Below are 19667 nucleotides of genomic sequence, written 5' to 3' on the forward strand. Positions count from 1 at the left end.
TGTTTGTAGAAAAAAGGTGACCACTTAGCTAACTTTACAAAACATTCAACTTCAAATATACACACAAAATACATCATCATGAACGAGGGTAGATCCTCATAAACAATGCCCGCCACAAACCCACGTGCTACCATCTACAAGCCACCACATGCCAACGGGTAAACCTCCAACATCTACCTCACTCACAATAAGGTGAGTTTTTCTGTTTGTTTGTGACCTTACTGCTTTGAGCTCCCAAGGTTAATCACAAGGAAACCTTCCACAATGAGACTTTTTACAACAATGCACCTGAATAGGGGTTTTAAGCAGTCATGAGGACGTCATTTGGCCCAATATTTCCGTGGTGCACTCCCGAGTTAATCCATTTACGAACCCGAGGTAATTTCTTGACTTCATCTTCACTCTTTTGAACCCTTTCCACCCCTTAGACCCCCTACACCCCTCAAACAGTACTTCGGAGGTACAACAAGCACGGATTGGAAATCTTCACTGATGGAATGGAATGAGGTTGTCGAGGTTACCAGCTCCACCCATTAGCGACATACAGTCATGTGAAAAAGTAAGTACACCCCATATAAAGTTTTGACTTTTTCAACATATTTCAACAAACAGCTATTTGATCTTCATTTAAACAATATTGATAGATAAAGGTGATATAACACAACAAATATCATGAAACATTTACATATTGTAGTCCATTGTATAATTTAAATAAACATGAATGCAAATTTTGCATGTGGAAAAAGTAAATGCACCCCTACATTTATCACAACTTCAAACACCTAAAATTAGAATCAGGTGCACTGGCTCAGGTGCAAATGATTAGAACATCGTTAGAGAGGATCTTGGAGGAACCTGTCTTATTTAAACCTCAGACATTTAGTTTGGTTTGCTCTTTGTTGTTGAAGTGTGTGGCGTCACCATGCCTAGATCAAAAGAGCTCTCTGAGGCCTTCAGAAAGAAGGTTATAGATGCCTACGAGTCTGTGAAGGGATTTAAAAAGATCTCCAAACAATTTGAAATCAATCATTCGACTGTCCGGTAGATCATCTACAAGTGGAGAAGATTCCAAACAATTGCCAACTTGTTCAGGCCAGACCACCCCAAGCAAGATCAGCCCAAGGGCAGACTGCAAGATGCTGAAAGAAGTCTCTAAGAACCCCAGAATGTCATCACGGGACCTACAGGTGGCTCTTGCCACTGTTGATGTCAAAGTGCACGAGTCTACCTTTAGAAAGAGGCTGGGCAAATTTGATCTACATGGGAGGTGTGCCAGGAGGAATCCTTTGCTGTCCAGAAGGAACATCAGGGCAAGACTAAAGTTTGCCAATGAACACCTCGGCAAAGACCAGCACTTCTGGAACAATGTGCTCTGGACAGATGAGTCAAAGGTAGAGCTATTTGGCCACAGTACCAGAAGACATGTTTGGCGAAAACCAAAGACAGCATTTGACCACAAGAACCTGATACCAACTGAAAAGCATGGTGGTGGAAGTATTATGGTTTGGGGGCAGCATTGCTGCATCAGGGCCTGGGCAGCTCACCATCATAGAATCCACGATGAATTCTTCATTGTACCAGAGGATGCTTGAGGATAATGTGAGGCCATCTGTCAGAAAGTTGAAGCTCAACCGAAGGTGGACCTTGCAACATGACAATGACCCTAAACATACCAGTAAATCCACCAAGGAATGGCTGAAAAGAAAGAAATGGAGGGTTCTGGAATGGCCAAGTCAAAGCCCGGATCTAAATCCCATCGAGATGTTGTGTGGGGATTTGAAACGAGCTGTGCATGCAAGAAACCCCTCAAACATCGCACAGCTGAAAGAATTCTGCATGGAGGAGTGGGCAAAAATTTATCCCAGTCGATGTCAGAGACTGGCAGACAGTCATAAGAAACGCCTACTTGAGGTTGTTTCTGCCTAAGGGGGCAATACCACCTATTAGAGCCAAGGGTGTACTTACTTTTTCCACATGCGAAATTTGCATTTATGTGTATTTAAATTACTAGGGCATGCCCGTACGTTGGTGCCCGTTCCTTGCCAAAAAAAAAAAAAAACGCTACCCATACGCTCTACCCCGCCCGTACGCCAGTAAACAAAAAAAACAACGCTCTTCGCTTCCGCCCTTCGCTCTGACTGAATTGGGAGAAATAATGCACATAAGAAATCGAGAAATTATTATTTTCTCCGGTAGAAATCGAATTACGAACCGCAATGGCGCACACGCTCGGCTCGGCTCGCTCTCACATCGGCCACGCCTACGCAACAACGCGTTCTGTGATTGGCTCCCGGAAGTGCAGTCTTCACTGTCCGGAAGGTCGCATATCGCAGTTACGATGAATCGCAAATTAGTTTTAATTAGTTTTAAAACATAGTTGAACGCCAACATAGTTTGCCAACGTGAAATAAATGAATACGCTCTCAAATGTGCCGTCCGAGGCAGAGTCTGTTCGCCACGTTCGGCACACGTGATAGCTCGCTGCTCTCTGATTGGTTGAATCGTTTTTTGGACATAGCTCGGTAACTACTTCTCTGATTAATATGAAACCTTGAAAAGGCACATACTCGGGTCCCCAGCAATATACCTGGCAAGTTTCAAGTATATCGGACCGGTAGTTGTCGAGAAACAGTGGTCACAGACAAACATACATACATACATACATACATACATACATACACACAGAGATTACTGGAATTATAGATAGATACAATGGACTCCAAAATGTAAATGAATATTGAATATGAATGAATGAATGATCGTTTGAAGGCCATTTTCCCCCGCAAAAGCGGGGGTTAGCCTTGCGGGCCCCATGACAATCACGGTTCCCTGTTTGAGGCAATGTTTTTATGGCCGGATGCCCTTCCTGACGCCAACCTTTGGTCACGCTCTTACTATGCGCAGGGATACAGTGTGCCTATTCTGAATCGGGGTACACACCGTGATCATTCATCCCAGCAAGCTGGTACTGAATTTGCTGACCTCGGAAGGATGATAGGCTGAGTCAACCCCCCTGATGTTAATTCAGCGATCGACCGGGATTCGAACCCAGGATCCTAGGATCCCAAGCCGGCAACCTAACCGCTAAGCCAACGCCAGGCTTATACCACAACAAAACACACATACATGAGGCTATTATATGAAATAACAAAACCACAGATATGTGAGGTTGTTTGGAGGAGACATGGAGGACAAGGGGCAGGGGAAATGAGGTCATGAATTTAAATTATGATGCCAATGATGCTATTTAATTACCATCAATGAAATGGTCCAAGGCATTACCCTTGAACACAAACCAAAAGGGATGGAAGGTAGTCACATATTTCCACAACAAAGAGAATTGTGAGAGTATTGAGAATAAAGAGGATGAATAACAGAGCTGAGAACGGGCTTCCTTTGTGATGGGCATCATGAAATGCACAGGTACATCACAATAGGTGATGTCATCAACAAGACAATTGAACAAAAAACAAGTCAAAGGTAGAGCTATTTGGCCATCCCCCCCACCCCCCCTTGCACACACAGACACACACACTGGGGGTGTCATGCATCATGTACTCGAGCGGTTCACCAGAATCATTTTCGCTCGTGATGCAAAACCAGAGCTTTCACTACCCCTTTAAACTCACGCGTCACATTCTGAAGGAGTTTCCTGGAATCACTGAGTCGAGAGCCGGATGGATTTAGTTAGTGTGCTCACGGTGCAGCACAGGCGTGATGGGCAAAATGGCCTTCTTCTGCGTCAAGGCTAATTGTTAAGATTTATTTCTACAAAATGTAAATGTTTCATGATATTTGTTATATTATATCACCTTTATCTATCAATATTGTTGAAATGAAGTTCAAATAGCTGTATGTTGAAATATGTTGAAAAAGTCAAAACTTTACATGGGGTGTACTTACCTTTTCACATGACTGTATGCTCACTGAATATTTACATTGAATTCTTGTTTCTACCAATACCAATACACACTCCAAAGTTAATTTCTCACTTCAGGTCAGACATCGACAAACCCCCTTCATTGACAGGTATCTTCCCTAGAATTCCCAACAACACAGACAGTGCATTTGTGCTTTTGGGACCTCTCTTTATTGCAAAACCCTTCACAAATTTAAGCTTCATGAAAAACAGAGGCAGGAGACTTCTTCTGATTAACAATTTTACAACAAGAGTGTTCTCCCCACATCACACATGTCAATCAAACATGGACTACAGCAAAGATAGAGCAACAATTGATGTCCAAACTGCCATGGAAAGATGCCATCTGGGCATAACCAAAAAGGGACAAGAAAACCACCAAATCAAACAGAAAACTAAATTCCTAAACACTCGTCACAATCAAAAACCTCAAATGGAACTTGGCTGGATACATGGCAAGTACAGAAACAAGAATTACAAACTGGCAACCAAAGAAAACCCCTGAAAGAAGCACAATGAGATCCAAGATCAGATTGAGAAATTAAGTTCTGTTACCATTTGGGGCTGTGGTATCAATTTTTCAATAATTCTCTATTATGGGAATATGGAGAACCAGATTAATAAATTTAATATTTTTTTAAGCTGTCATTTTTCAAATCCTCTTTACCTCATTTTCCATATCCTGGTATTTCAGATTTCAGCTTTCCTGTATAGATCTTCACATGTGATCTCAAACTGCCTTTTAGAGAGAAACCTTTATCACATATCAAGCATTTGTAAGGTCGCTGTTCTGTATGGATCCTCATATGTGATTTAAAATTACCTTTCAGAGAGAAACCTTTATCACATATCGAGCATTTGTGAGGTTGCTCTCCTGTATGGATCCTCATATGTGATTTCAAATTGCTGCTTTGAGAGAAACCATCATCACATATCGAGCATTTGTGAGGGCGTTCTCCTGTATGGATCCTCATATGTAATTTCAAACTGCTGCTACAAGAGAAACCTTTATCACATATCGAGCATTTGTGAGATCGCTCTCCTGTATGGATCTTCACATGTGATCTCAAACTGCCTTTTAGAGAGAAACCTTTATCACATATCGAGCATTTGTGAGGTTGCTCTCCTGTATGGATTCTCATATGTAATTACAAATTGCTGTTATGAGAGAAACCTTTATCACATATCGAGCATTTGTGAGGTTGCTCTCCTGAATGGATCCTCATATGTAATTTCAAATTGCTGTTTTGAGAGAAACCTTTATCAAATATCGAGCATTTGTGAGGTTGCTCTCCTGTATGGATCCTCATATGACATTTAAAACTGCTGCTATGAGAGAAACCTTTATCACATATCGAGCATTTGTGAGGTTGCTCTCCTGCATGGATCCTCATATGTAATTTCAAACTGCTGCTATGAGAGAAACCTTTATCACATATCGAGCATTTGTATGGTCGCTCTCCTGTATGGATCATCACATGTAATTTCAAACTGTTGCTATGAGAGAAACCTTTATCACATATCGAGCATTTGTGAGGTTTCTCTCCTGTATGGATCATCATATGTAATTTCAAACTGTTGCTTCGAGAGAAACCTTTATGACATATCGAGCATTTGTGGGGTCGTTCGCCCGTATGGATCATCACATGTAATTTCAACTTGCAGCTATGACAGAAACCTTTATCACATATTGAGCATTTGTAAGGTTGTTCTCCTGTATGGATCCTCATATGTAATTTCAAATAGCTGTTATGAGAGAAACCTTTATCACATATCGAGCATTTGTGAGATCGCTCTCCTGTATGGATCCTCATATGTGATCTCAAACTGCCTTTTAGAGAGAAACCTTTATCACATATCGAGCATTTGTGAGGTTGCTCTCCTGTATGGATCCTCATATGTAATTACAAATTGCTGTTATGAGAGAGACCTTTATCACATATCGAGCATTGGTAAGGTTGCTCTCCTGAATGGATCCTCATATGTAATTTCAAATTGCTGTTTTGAGAGAAACCTTTATCACATATCGAGCATTTGTGAGGTTGCTCTCCTGTATGGATCCTCATATGACATTTAAAACTGCTGCTATGAGAGAAACCTTTATCACATATCGAGCATTTGTGAGGTTGCTCTCCTGCATGGATCCTCATATGTAATTTCAAACTGCTGCTATGAGAGAAACCTTTATCACATATCGAGCATTTGTATGGTCGCTCTCCTGTATGCATCATCACATGTAATTTCAAACTGTTGCTATGAGAGAAACCTTTATCACATATCGAGCCTTTGTGAGGTTGCTCTCCTGTATGGATCATCATATGTAATTTCAAACTGTTGCTTCGAGAGAAACCTTTATCACATATCGAGCATTTGTGGGGTCGTTCGCCCGTATGGATCATCACATGTAATTTCAACTTGCAGCTATGACAGAAACCTTTATCACATATTGAGCATTTGTAAGGTTGTTCTCCTGTATGGATCCTCATATGTAATTTCAAACTGCTGCTATGAGAGAAACCTTTATCACATATCGAGCATTTGTATGGTCGCTCTCCTGTATGGATCATCACATGTAATTTCAAACTGTTGCTATGAGAGAAACCTTTATCACATATCGAGCATTTGTGAGGTTGCTCTCCTGTATGGATCATCATATGTAATTTCAAACTGTTGCTTCGAGAGAAACCTTTATCACATATCGAGCATTTGTGGGGTCGTTCGCCCGTATGGATCATCACATGTAATTTCAACTTGCAGCTATGACAGAAACCTTTATCACATATTGAGCATTTGTAAGGTTGTTCTCCTGTATGGATCCTCATATGTAATTTCAAATTGCTGTTATGAGAGAAACCTTTATCACATGTCAAGCATTTGTGGGGTCGCTCTCCTATATGGATCCTCATATGTTCTTTCAAATTACCTTTTCGAGAGAAACCTTTATCACAGGCAGAGCACTTGTGGGGGCGTTTTCCAGTGTGGATCCTCATGTGCATTTTGATGTTACTCTTTGAAGCCAAATCCATTCTGCACACATTACACTTATAACGTTTTCGCCTTTCCAGAGCCTTTTTGTGTTTGTTTAATTTAATGTTAATCTTGGTGTTGTGAGGAACAGACATGCACTTGCATTTTATACGAAGTGAGTCTTGATCTCATGATTGCTTCTGCAGAAAAGGCTTCTTCTTCACTGTCAAGCTGCAACTGGACCTTATTGGTCCCATATTCCTTCTGGATTGTTCTACAGAAACAAAGAACACATTTCCTTTTTTTTGGTCAAAAACAAAATATTTAACTCTTTTCCAAAAATTATATATTTTGTATATGTTAATTATAAAATATAAATGTTAATGTTTTAAATTTTCACTCACCAGTCGAAAAACACGAAGCACTTCCGTTTGTCATGTGAATATCATCTGAACCTTCCTTTGCAGAAGAACATTTTGAATCTTCTGTGACAGATGAATCGTTGTCGTGTTGGCTGCCTTCCATATTTACAGGATAGACATCACCTGTGTGCAAATCAGCATCAGTCTTTTGCAGAGAAATGAGATTGAGGACTTCTAGAGAGCTCACAGAACATGTTACGTCATGGAATGTCCACTTCAATTTGAATATAATAATGAAATTAAAGATTGTTAAGAAGAAAAATTCCGGATATTAAGCAGCATTGAAGCAGTCTAATACATCACCCTTGTTCACCCCCTATTTAACATGTCCAAGTATCACTACATTGGAGCATAGCGGAAGTAACAAGAAGACGATTTGTGTTCGACAGTGTTCAACTATTTAATGCAATATAAATAAAATGAAGATTGTAAAATTCATTTAAAAAATATCCTGGAATTTACTTGCGTTGCACAGTGTCTATTGCATCACTCTATCGAACACATTACATTGGTTATTTGTGCCTGCTCTTTGTATCCTTTATGATGTCATTATAAACAGTACTTTTCCGGTTTGGAATGATTTTCAATTTTGTTTGACTGCCATGAAGGCAAAGTGAAAATATTGTTGCAGACGTGGGGTTTGGCGTGCTTCACGTATGGGCCTTCTCAGACTCTCTCCAACCTCTGGACCTGGAAAGCCGCCATACTATGGATAGCTTCGCGGCCTCATGGGATGTTAAGCAACTACTGACACAGCTTGAGACCGCCAAACCTGGCAACACAATTGATCTCGGCAGGCAATCCTTTCATGGCATGAACAGGCAGGCAGCTTCTCCTCGGGTGCCCAGCACGTTCAAACAGCAGCGATTTCTCTGGCGTCCCAGCTTTTCAGCCACTTCCACACTCAATATTCTATCCATTGTGAGCCTCCCTCTGTGGGAAAGTTTGGCGGCACATCCATAGCCTGCCAATTAATTTAATATTTAGCATTGACATTCGGCAGATTTCCTAAGTGTTCTCCACATCCACTGCTCATGCTACGGAACCTCCACAGACGTCACACGCATACATGCAGCCACGTATCTTTCACCACACCCACTCTCGCACTGTCATAAATCCCCAAACCATGCACCCTTACAGGGCCGCATCGGAAACAAGCGCACACAATTTACACACACTGGCCATCTCACAATCTCACGCACACCATTTATTCACATGATCCACACCACAGTCAATCTCACTCCATTCACACACATGGGTCATGCTGTGTCACTCAATAAATGCTAAACAATGGCTCTGATCATTATGAACAAGAGCATTTATTTGAGGCACGGATCCACCAGCATATCTCCGACACCGTCAAGATGGCGTCCCGGCCATCTCTCCCACAATCCCGTTCCACTTAAATCATCATCCCTTCCCAGCAATCCCTAAACATCTGGAAATTCACAAACATCAACAACAACAACAACCGCAAACGCGGAAATAATCAAGCATGTAAGAAAGAACACAACATTTTCTCCCCTCTCCCACAAAGTGCAGGTATGGAATGAGGTCACAAAATCCTGAAAACGACTGTGATACTGGCGGGCTTTCTGAGGTCATTGCAGTGCGCCCACAGGTTCAAGTCCTTCTTCTATATCAGCCGTATCACCTGTATTGGTGGGCCACATACCAACTCCCACCTGGCTGGAAGGCTGGGTCACAGGGGACAGCTACTTACCTCGTCTGCTGGCGTGCCACCGAGACCCAACCTGAAGCTGGAAATTCACTGGTCCAAGCTGTCGGCTCAGACGAGGTGTGGAGGACCAAAATGATTACATGTTGTTTTTCCGATGAGGATATTTAACTCTGACCCAATCATGAACCTGTATCGCACGTGGCCTTGATCTGTACACTCTGTCAAAGTGTTGCTTCATGTGCTGCTGGCTCAGCTGTACGGCAATGCTGGCAGTAGGTGAGGGGAAGCAAGACCCCGTGGGTCGAAGCCTGTGCATCGGCAGGAATAGCTCACATTATGTCATTAACATTGCTGGTGAGGCACCTGTGGTGGTGTGCTTAATTGCCCTGTAGAGCATGAGGGTCTTTCGTAGGGCTGTTTTAAACACACAACCTTGAGCTAGGTGTGCTCAAATTCCATTCTTGAGGGTTTGGTTAAACCTTTCCACCCCTCCATTGGCCTGTGGGTGGTACACGGCCATGCGGATATGTTTAATTCCATTGACACGAAGATACGTGGTGAACTCAGCTGAAATTAACCGTGGGCCATAATCTTTGGTAATGACCTGTGGCACCCCACAACGAGCTATCAGTGTGTCCCGGATCTGGATAATGTTCTGGGAGGTAACTGATCCCACAGGAACAACCTCAAGCCACTTGGAATGTAAATTGTATGCGACCACCAGATAGTGTTGATGGTGAGGGACACCAGAAATTTCTCCACAAATGGCTATTTGTAGGCGTTCCCTCGGGTTAGACAGCCAGGGAACTGGCTGCAATGGAGGTGATATGGGCTGCCAGCTTTGCCAAAGACGAAACAAGCCATACCATCCTTTACCAATGTTTCAATGTCATGGTGGATGCTGGGCCACCACACCAGGTCACGGCAACGTTGCTTTACCTTAACCATGCCCAAGTGACCCTCCTGAGCCACACTCAACACTTGTGCTCGCAGCATACTTGGCACCAATGTGCGGCGTTCTCACGCCACACAAAGATCGTTCCAACTGGATAGCTCATCTTTCACTGGAGAAAACGATATCAGATCATCTGCTACTCTGGCCAGCCATCCCTCTGTAATATAGGAATGCAGGATACCGAGAAGAGAGTCCTCCTTAGATGCCCGCTCGAGCTCCAGAAGGGATAACACATCATGTCGGGGTCCACGCATCAGTTGTATTAGATCCTGCTCTGTGTCTTCTGGTTCAGAACAAGTGTGAGCATCCATAACTGATCTGGAAAAGTGGTCCGCCATGGTATTGTGACATCCAGGTGTGGACTGAAGCTGGAAATTGTACTGCTGGATGCTCACAATGAGGCTCGGTCCGACCACCAGTACAATCAGAGTGGCTTGTGTCCTGTGCCTGAGGTTGACATCAAAGCCGTGAGTGCCTGGTGATCTGTTCAGAGTGTAAAGGGCTGACCATACAGGTACAGATGCCAGCGTTGGCATGCCAATATGCAGGCCAATGCCTTTCTCTCTCTCCCATGGAATATTTTTGCTCCATGGGACTCAAGGCACGCGATGCAAAAGCGATGGGTTTCTCCATGCCACCCTGCACCTGGGACAAAATAGCCCCCAACGCCGTGGCCGAAGCATCACAGGTGACCAATGTTGCACTGTTGATGTCAAAATGAGCAAGAAGAGGGGCTGTAGTGAGCTGAGCTTTCAACCTGTATATGGCTGCTTGACAGGATGGGGACCAATTCCAGGAGGCTGCCCTCCGAAGAAGCTGACATAATGGTGCAGTGATGGCTGAGTACTGTGGCAAGAACCAGATGTCATGGGCCGCCATGTCCAGAAAGGACGCCGGCTGAGAAACAGACTGAGGCTCAGGGATGCGGTGAATCACTTCCACATTGGACTGGAGAGGGGAAATCCCGTGAGGTGACAGCTTAAATCCCACAAACTCTATTTCGAGTACCGCAAAAACACATTTGTTGCCATTCAGTGTTAATAGTCCAAGCCATTTAGCATTTGACGGGGAAAAAACTGCAACACTACCGATCTCATTAGTATTGATTACCCTCAAGGTACCTTTATAACATACTAAAAGTATAAAGGTCTAAAAATATGGGGTGACTCTCAAATAATGCAATCAAGTTTTCTCCATTTAGCCCCATGTTAAAAGACATACATATGCCGCATGCTATGATTATTGTCGCTCTCTGAACTTCTATTGCTTATTTTATACACTGGACCTAATCACTAGCACGATATAATAAATAAAGGGTATCATACTGTACAATATTGTATATATAAGTGAAGTTTTTACTGTTTTAGTGTCTTATTTAACCACACCCCGTTTTACAAAGACTGCTCACTCCACAGCAAGCGACGGTACATCATTATTTGTTTGTGAACCATATATATCTTAGTTTTTAATCCCATCAATGACATGTATTTAGTATGTTTAGGTCTATTGGCAATAACATACAGTAATAGTATATTCAACTTTTCTATATTTGCAGGTAATCCAACCCTGAAGAATGGCGGCCAATTCATGTGTGTTCTGCAATGAATCCACCAACAACGATAATCCAGTAGTGGCACTTCGTGAAAAGGGAAGTCGGACTATTAATGTTGTTAGTGACCAGCGCAGTGACCCAATACAGACTGTTCCAGGTCAAGTTGTTCATCAAGAATGCCGACGTGTATACTGCAATCCAATAAAGGTAGCACAGAGTATCAGAGATACACACAGACCAGGCCCAAGTGTATCGCTCCGATCAGCAGAGGAAGCCTTCAACTTCAAAGCAGATTGCCTCTTCTGTGGTACAAAGGTGAACTTTGATAACAGGAAACAGCAAGGAGATGTCCACTCTATCACATTTACAGAATGTAAAGATAGTCTTCTGCAAAAGTGCTCAACAAGGAACGATGCATGGGCCGATACTGTTCGGGCTCGACTGCTCATTGTGTGTGACCTTCCAGCGGCAGATGCCGTGTATCACCAGGTATGCAGTTCAAATTTCCGGACAGGGAAACTGATCCCTCTGAATTTTGTACATAATGAAATAGTACAGAAGAAACAGAAATTGGGTAGACGATACAAATCACCACACGAAGGCGGTCGTCCTGCTCTGGATGACAGATGTCAGGCATTTATAAAGGTGACTGAATTCCTTGAGGAAAATGACGACGAACAAAACACAATCTCTGATCTGGTGGACAAAATGGCCGAGTATCTTGCTGACTCAAATGCCGAGTCCTATTCTCCAAGATGAAAGACAGACTGATTGAACACTTTGGCAACAGAGTCATTGTCACAACAGTTAATGGCAAATCGAATGTTGCAACGATGAGGCAAACAGCTGACAGTGTACTTTTGGAGTTTCATGCAAACCAGTCTAAGGATTCTATGATTCAGAAGAAAATAATCCTGGAAGCTGCCGCTAAATTCATACTGGATGACATAAAGCAAGTGGAAACAGGGAATGAAACATACCCAACATCGGAAGACTTTGAGTTCAAAGACGCCAGCCTCAACTTTCTTCCTGATACTCTGAAGATTTTTCTTGGAAAGATCTTGAAGGCAAAATATGTAGAGCTGAAGATAGCTTCAATTGGTCAGGCTATAATGCAAGCTGCATGACCACGTGTCCTGATTGCTCCACTGCAAATTGCACTAGGGGTGCAGCTGCAGCACCATTTCGCCTCTCGTTTCCTTATTGATTCACTGCATGCACATGGGTACTGCAGCTCATACAAGGAAGTCACACGTTTCAACCAAAATGCAGCTGTATACCAGGGTACGGACATACCCAACCACAAGGGAGAATTTGTTCAATATGCAGCTGACAACGTCGACCACAACATTAGAACCTTAGACGGACACAACACCTTCCATGGCATGGGGATAATAGCCATGATTACCCCTGGAACAACACAAGGACATCTGATTCCTAGAGCTCAGGTCACTGCCAGCGACATAGAAACAACTGGAAGAATCCAGATACAGTACCATAGAGCTGACGACCAGGCACTAGCAACCGTGACTTATGGGAGCATGCCTATCATGAGAGCCCATGATCCCACAGCCAACTTTGATGTACTGTGGAAGACGTCACTGCTGTTCAAGATACCAAGACCTGCATGGTCCGGGATGATGCAACTCTTACATCGCGGTGTCCAGCATTCAAAATCGTCTGTCCTGTTTCTCCCAATGATTGATTTGAGCTCGAGCGACACTACATGCATCTACTCCACTCTCAACTACATTGCGCAACATGCTAAACAACATGATGTACCTACCATCATCACCTTTGATCAGCCACTATGGTGGAAGGCATTGTCGATCATTCTCTCGGAGCCAGATGGAAGCCCCATGCGATCGTATTGTGGTAAGGCTAGGTGCCTTTCATATGGAAATGAGCTTCCTTGGCAGCATAGGGCACCTCATGGGTGGTTCTGGGTTGAAGGAGCTGCTAGAACTCATATACGCACCAAATGCAGTGGATCACATCCTAACAGGAAAAGCAATTTCCAGGGCTGTACGGGCACACATCCTCCTGGATGCTGTCCTGAATGCACTCCTCCTGTCTGATCCTCTTGGAGGAACACAATACAGAACTGCAGAAGACTTGCCAGTTCGGTATGAAGATGCAATGAGTGGCTTGGCCGATGATGATGTGATTCATCCAGATGTGAGTAAAGCAAGGACCCTGTATGATGCGTTGATGAAAGGCACACGATCTTCCAACGATGTAGCAAGTGATCCAATCCTTGACAAGATCAGCAAAGTCTTTCAAACACAGACAGAATCATTGACCAAAGACCGAACAGCGAAACTGTGGTTACAGTATATGGATATGGTGAAGATCTTAAGAAAATTCATCAAAGCCGAGCGTATGGGAAACTGGTCCCTGCACCTCAAAGCTGTATCTGATATGTTACCATATGTAGCAGCCTCAGGTCATTCACTCTATGCTAAGTCTGCCAGGATTTACCTGCAAATAATGCACAGCTTAGAACAGGACTATCCAGATGTGCACCGTAAGTTTACTCAGGGCTTCCATGTCGCCCGAAGAAGTAGTAGAGCTTGGGCTGGAATTTCCTCAGACCTGATGATTGAGCAAGTACTCATGAGAAGTATGAAGACCAGCGGGGGGTTAACAAGAGGAAGAGGAATGACAGAGCAACAATGGTTAACGTGGCTTTTGTCCATGCCGGCTTGTTCGGAGACGAACAGATCGATGCAAGAGCTCACTGGAGTGAAGTACAGCACAGGTGAACAGAACAAAGAGATGGGCAAAACCAGGCAGCATCGTGACATGCAAGATACAAGTACACTACAGGTCGCTCTAGTTGACAGAAATCCTTTCAAGTGTCATCCATCCCTCAGGAACATAATGACTGGTGTCAACGCTGGCAGTAAGGTTGATGTCGACAATGCCAAGCTCATTGGAGACAAGATCATGCACTCCATGACAAATCAGTCAGTTGTCCACTACACGTTCAAGCACAAAGACCAAGCCACCACATTTCTGAAGGCCAGATCATCTGTGAGAGTTGGTAAAGACCAGGTACAGATAGACCCAGAACTGCTATTCCAGCATCTCATCATCATCTCAAAATCTGCTGAAGATAAGGAAGAGATGTTTCGCTTTGAGTTATGCCCTCATCCACCTGCGCTGTTTGATGAAAAGCTGATGCTACGTGAAGCCCAGAAGTCCGTACTCGGAGATGCTATCTGGTCTAAACTTGAACCAGGTACCATAGAGTCAATCAGCGAAATCCAGTATGTCTTGGATGGTGGAAGTCTGCTGCACCGTATACCATGGCCACGTGGTTCACCAACATATCGAGAGATCTGCATGCTCCACTGTGACTATGTTACAAGAAAGTACGGAAAGGCCATCGTAATATTTGATGGATATATTGGTCAATCAACCAAGCACATTACCCACCAGAGGCAAGCAGCAGGTAGAGGTGGACCAGAAGTGACTTTCACTGATGACATGAAGTTGACCATGAAGAAAGACATCTTCCTGGGAAACCTCAACAACAAACAGAACTTCATCAACATGTTGAGCAGATACCTCCGGCTTGCTGGATGCCAGACCCATCATTCCCAGGAAGATGCTGACCTGCTAATCATCCAGACCGCAGTCAGTTCGGCGAACATGAGGAACCAACTTGATCTCGCGACATCTCGCGAGATCTTGGAGACGGCGGCAGGGATTTTCGAAGCTCCACACGGTCTCCACGTTTTTCGAAGTTAAGTCTGTTCACAATTGTATTTTGTCGAAACTGTATTTATCTTTCGGTGTGTGAAGTTATTGTGTGCAACTTTGGTTGTTTCTCGGTGTTTATCTTTCATAAATTGATCGTCTGTTTGCCGTGTCGCGAGCAAGGCCTTGTACAGTGTGCACTGTACAACCTTGAGGCTTTGTTTTTCTCTCAGTGGTCCGTCGTTTGTGATCCAATAACTTTCGTTCTCTGTATTCCCAGTCTTTTCACCCATAGCCTACTTCCTTGTGTAAATCTCAACTCAAAAAAACAAACAAAAAAAAAAAAACATTTCCTTCTCTGTTCTCATTCGTTTATTCATTCTCATTCGTTCGTTCGTTCTTCGACCACGTGTTTCTCCCCCATTTCCCCAGATTGTTTTCACTCATTAACCTTCAATGTTTACACTTTCCCCTCAAGTTATGTATTCCGTCATATTTTATAACAACTTTTTCTTCTTCTTCTTTAAAAGGCTGCTTTCGACTTGCTCACCAAATCAATTCATCCCAAAAAAAATATCCATCTCCTATAGTGCCTTTTTTCTACATTCCCTAAACTCTCCTGCACTCCATCCTCCATCCAGCGTCCTTAAACGTATTTTTAACTCGAAGGTCACAAGAAACACATTTTGCAATAAATGTTCGTTTCCCATAAATCGTACACTTTCAAAAATCCAATCTCACCCCTCCCCTCCAAATCTTCCCCATAACTCCTCCCCTCCAAATCTTCCCCATCACCCTCCCCTCCAAATCTTCCCCATCACCCATCCCTTTCAAATCTCCCCCCTTGCCCCCTCCCTCCTAAACTACCCCCTCACCCCTCCCCGCCAAGACGCCCCCTCGCCCCTCCCCTCCTAGACTCCTGCCTCACCCCTCCCCTCCAAATCTCCCCCATATCCCATCCCTTTCAAATCCCTCCCCTTGTCCCTTCCCTCCCAAACTCCCCCCTCACCCCTCCCCTTCAAATCTCCCCACCCTCATTGCTTCTCAATTTCCCCCCTCTCACTCCCCCTCCTCAAAGCGTCCTCCCCGCTTCTTCCCCCTTCAAACTCTCACCTCCATCTCCCCCAACCTTCTGCCTCGCTCTTCCCCCTCCTCAAATAACACCTCATTGTGGCTCACCCAATCACCATCAAACCTTTTGTCCGCCCCATCCTTCCCTTTCTCCGAGCTATTCTGAAATCTCTGACACACCTTCAACAGCTCTCCCTACCTCTTCCACCTCTTCCACATCTTACCCTACCCCTCCTCCCCCCTGTTCTGTATCTGATGCTCCCCCTTCCTCTTCATTAACGGTATGGACCTCAAACATCCGGGGCCTTCGTTCAAACTTAACTGATCTCTCCATACAGGTTGCTTCTGTCAAACCAGACGTGATCTGCTAAACAGAAACTTTCCTCCTTTATGATGTCTCTGATTCCATAGTATCTCTCCCGGGCTACTCCCTCCTCCGGTATGATAGACCTGAGCCTCGTCCTGGAGGCGGGGTTGCTATCTTTATCAAAAACTCTCTTCCTCACTCGCCCTGCACTGCACTCTCTCCACCTCACCCCCAGGAATACCTCTGGCTACGGCTTCCCCTTTGCTCCCACCTCTTGTTCATATGTGTGTTGTACCGTCCACCAAACAGTGATGACTCCATCTACATCTCGCTGTCTGATGATATGGACCAACTTCTATCTACTCATCCCAACTCTCTCTTCCTCATATGTGGTGATTTCAACTGTCATCATGCCAGTTGGCTGGGTGTGGGTACCTCTCTCACCAGCCATGGCTCCTCAGCAAAGGACTTCTGCGACTCACTGGGACTGACACAATCTGTCAATTTCCCGACCCGGATCTCAGTCAACGGAACATCTTCTCTTCTGGACTTGGTTATGACTAACTTCCCTGAAAATGTCTGCTGCTCTTCTTCTGCTCCGATCGGATCATCTGATCATGTCCTTGTTAAAGTGGACATCTCTCTGACCATCCTCAAGGAGCCTGCTCCGCGTCGACGAGTCTGGCATTTCACTCAGGCCAACTGGCACGGTCTTCAAGCAGCCATCAATCATCTGGACTGGTCTCCCATCTCTACCACCTCTGACATCAACTCATCCTGGGAATTCTTCCAAAGTAAATTGCTCTCTCTCATGCACAGATTTATCCCATCTCGTCTTCAGTTGTCATACCCTTCCTCCCGTCCATGGTACACGGAATCTTGTGGTGAGGCTGTTGCCCAGAAACAACTTGCCTTCGTCTCCTGGAAAGCAAATCCAACGGAAGGAAATCTCATTTCCTTTCACAAAGCCCGAAACAAGTGTGTGTCCACCCTCAGGAGAGCCAGGAAACAATATCTCTCCGTTCTCAAGACCGAACTCTCTTATCTGTCTCCCTCTTCCAAATCCTGGTGGCGTCTGGTCAAATCCGTTTCTGGTGTTTTATTCCCCCTCCATCCCCTCCCTTACCTCAAACGGCTACACAGCTGACTCCGCACATGAAAAAGCTGAATGCCTCAACTCTGTGTTTGCCTCTAAATCTTGTGTCCCAAACCCATCCCTCTCTGTACCCACCATACCCAGTCGTACCCTGCTGCTCCTGGACTCCGTGTCCTTTCCTCCTGACAAGGTGGAAAAGTTTCTGTCAACCCTCGACTCTGATTCTGCAACTGGACCCGACGGCATCAGCCCACGGGTCCTAAAATCCTGCTCTGCTGCTCTATCTCACCCTCTCTCTGTTCTCTTCACCCTCTCTTTTGCTCAAGGTCAACTGCCATCTGCTTGGAAATCAGCCAACATCACCGCTTTGCACAAAAAGGTGCAAAAACAGATCCTAGCAACTACAGACCAATCAGCCTTCTCCCAATTATCAGCAAAGTCATGGAATCCATCATTGCTTCTGATATGAAATCTTTCCTCTTCTCCAATGGCTTGATCTCTGATCATCAATTTGGTTTCAGACCAGGTCACTCTACTCTGGACATGCTGCTTCTGCTGTCTCAACAATGGATGGAGGTCCTCAATGCCAAACAGGAAATTAGAGCTGTCTCCCTCGACATATCACGTGCCTTCGACACGGTCTGGCACCCCGCTCTGCTCACCAAACTCTCCTCCTTTGGTATCCATGGAAATCTCCACGCATGGCTGGCGGACTTCCTCTCTAGTCGTCGTCAACGTGTGGCCCTGAATGGGTTTCTCTCATCTCCTCTTCCTGTTCAGGCTGGAGTTCCCCAAGGCAGTGTTCTGGGCCCCGTGTTTTTTCTGGTCTTCATCAATGATCTCTCTGACTCTCTCGAAAATCCTCTCTATCTCTTTGCTGATGACTCCACTCTCTGCCGCTCCATTCCTCTTCCCTCAGATCGGCAGTCTGCTGCCTCCTCACTCTCTGAAGACCTGGACAAAATCACAGACTGGTCAAACAAGTGGAACATGTCTTTCAATCCTGACAAATCTCACACTCTTACTATGTCTCTCCGAAAAGATCGACTGGACAACCCTCCCATCTACTTTCTCAACAATCCTCTCCAAGAAGTTCTGTCGCTCAAGATTTTGGGTCTCACTATCTGCCATGATCTTTCTTGGGAAAACCACATTTCCAAGCTGGCCTCCAAAGCCAGTCGCCGACTGGGCATCCTCCGTCGTGCGAAGTCCTTCCTCGGCACACCTGAGCTCCTCACCACATACAAGGCTTTCATCCGCAGCTCAATGGAATACTGTTCTCCCCTATGGGCCGGTGCTCCTGCCTCACACCTAGCTCGGCTTCACGCTGTTGAAACCAAAGCTTTCAGAATTATTGGAATCTCCCGCGATGAAGCTATCTCTGAGGGCCTTTCACTCACTCACCGCAGGCAGGTAGGTGGTCTTTCTGTCTTCTACCGACTCCTCTCCGGCCTTGCACCCCCAGCTCTCTCTGTGCTCTGTCCCCCAAATATTCGTACAGGTCGCACAAGATCTGCCAGCAACCCTCTGATGGTTAAACTGCCGAAATCTCGGCTCTCCGCTCACCTTCACTCTTTCATTCCTCTTTTCTCCCGCCTCTGGAACAAACTCCCTCACTCCCTTCAATCCCACTCCTCCCTCCAGGTCTTTAAAACAGCTGTTCACCACCATCTCTTATCTTCCCCCATCCAAAACCTTGATCTTTTCTACCCCCGCTAATTCACCCCAGATCCACCTTGTTTGAAATTCCAACTTCTTTCCTGGAAGTCCTGGCAGTGTCCATATGTTTTATACGTCTCCCACTGCCCCCTTCCCCCCCCCCCCAAAGCCCTCGCCCTCTCTCAGATCTCTCGATGTCTCCATGTCTCTCGGTCCCTGCTCTCAAATGTTGTGTTTGTGTCCTTCCCCCTCTCTCCTCATATTGTCTACCGCTCCCTATGTTATATGTTTTATGTGTCGGTTTGTCTTTCTGTGTAATTAATGTTAGCTCTT

The 19667-nt window shown here is 44.8% G+C and overlaps 1 protein-coding gene and 1 pseudogene across 5 annotated transcripts in view; both read right to left on the reverse strand.

The window, feature by feature from the left end:
* The window catches only part of LOC137420085 (uncharacterized), a 29622-nt pseudogene extending 23475 nt beyond the window's left edge, over positions 1-6147 (reverse strand).
* Positions 1-19667, reverse strand: part of LOC144888257 (E3 ubiquitin/ISG15 ligase TRIM25-like) — a 1054438-nt gene that overhangs the window by 790344 nt on the left and 244427 nt on the right. The window lies entirely within an intron of this gene.

Source organism: Myxine glutinosa, chromosome 1 (genome assembly GCF_964187855.1).
Source record: "Myxine glutinosa chromosome 1, kmMyxGlut1.1, whole genome shotgun sequence".
Taxonomy (NCBI): Eukaryota; Metazoa; Chordata; class Myxini; order Myxiniformes; family Myxinidae; genus Myxine; species Myxine glutinosa.